At 48.1% G+C, this 1,284-nt stretch overlaps 2 protein-coding genes across 2 annotated transcripts in view; both read right to left on the bottom strand.

Annotated features, from left to right (window-relative positions):
• The window catches only part of LOC118755786, a gene marked incomplete in the record, with an annotated part of 2,523 nt that extends 1,245 nt beyond the window's left edge, over window positions 1–1,278 (bottom strand). Inside the window, 1 exon segment of the mRNA XM_036490603.1 lies at window positions 1–1,278.
• Window positions 1–1,284, bottom strand: part of LOC118755785 — a 6,947-nt gene that overhangs the window by 3,212 nt on the left and 2,451 nt on the right. The gene's annotated exons all lie outside the window — the stretch shown is intronic.

Genomic DNA, 1,284 nt, shown 5'->3' with positions numbered 1-1,284 from the left:
TTCCCAACTGGTTTGAGACCCGACGATGAGCCCAGCAGGAAATGGTTGGGTGTTAGTGCCTCTTGGTCGGCAGTGTCGAGGGCCAGATACGTTAAAGGTCGGCTGTTTACTATTTGTTCCACCTCGAGGAACAGGTTGTGGAGCTTTTCATCAGTCATTCTTGTTGCAGGCGTCACAATCTGGTACATAACCACCTTTATAGAGCGCACCATGCGCTCCCATGCCCCTCCCATATGAGGCGTTGCGGGTGGAATGAATGTCCATTTGGTGTACGTGTTGGTAAACTCAGCTTCTAGGCCTGCAAAGTCAACTTGCGATAGCGATTCTCGCAGCTCTTTTTCCGTCGCTCTCAGATTTGTTCCGTTGTCGCTAAAGAACTGTCTCGGAGTCCCTCTTCGTGCGATGAAGTTGCGCACAACAATACAACAGGAGCTGGTGGTCAGGCTGTATGCCATTTCGACGTGCACCGCGCGGCACGTCATACATGTAAACACCACACCATAGCGCTTTTCAGTGCGCCTTCCGATGGTAACCAAGAAAGGTCCAAAAAAATCCACCCCTACGTGGGTGAACGGTCGGGTGTAGGGCGACAACCGTGCTTCAGGCAGGTCGGCCATCTCGGGTGAATGCGGACGAGCCTCGTTAATCTTGCACACTTGACAATGTTTTCGCACCGACCGTAATAACGTTCTCAACCCTGGTATATAGAACTTCTGAAACAGTTCATTGATTACGGCCTCATGGTTTGAATGTTTCCACTTTCTATGATACCAGTCGACTATCAGTCTAGTGATCATATGCACTTTCGGTAGTATGATTGGGTTTTTCATATCATTACTTATAAAATCTGCTCTTTCTAGTCGACTGCGCATTCTTACTGTCGTTTTCTGGTCTAAAAACGGCGAGAGTTTACGTATAGGGCTTGTTTTAGGCATGGAGCATGCTGGGTTCTGACGCAGCATTTTAATTTCTTTATGAAAGGCTTGGGCTTGGGCAAGGCGATATAAATAGGTCTCGCTCCAGGCTAACTCGTCGGTGCTAAGGCTACCTCTAATAGGGATGCCACCTAACTTATTTACAAATCGCTTAACGTACGCCACACTTCGGTGTAGGCGTTCCCATTTTGAAAAACGGCTAAGATCTATCAAAGGCTGATCTTCTACTACATTAATTGAGACTAGTTCTGGTCGTAGTTCCCCATGCTCGTGCTGTCCATCTTCTTGTTGATTGCTTTCAAAGCTTGGCCATGTCTCAACTGACTGACGGAGGAACGCAGGTCCGGAG

The sequence above is a fragment of the Rhagoletis pomonella genome, unplaced genomic scaffold (genome assembly GCF_013731165.1).
Source record: "Rhagoletis pomonella isolate Grant_MI unplaced genomic scaffold, Rhpom_1.0 Rhpom_scaffold_07377, whole genome shotgun sequence".
NCBI lineage: Eukaryota > Metazoa > Arthropoda > Insecta > Diptera > Tephritidae > Rhagoletis > Rhagoletis pomonella.
Note: the sequence above shows the minus strand (reverse complement) of the source record. Positions and strands in the feature narration are given on the sequence as shown.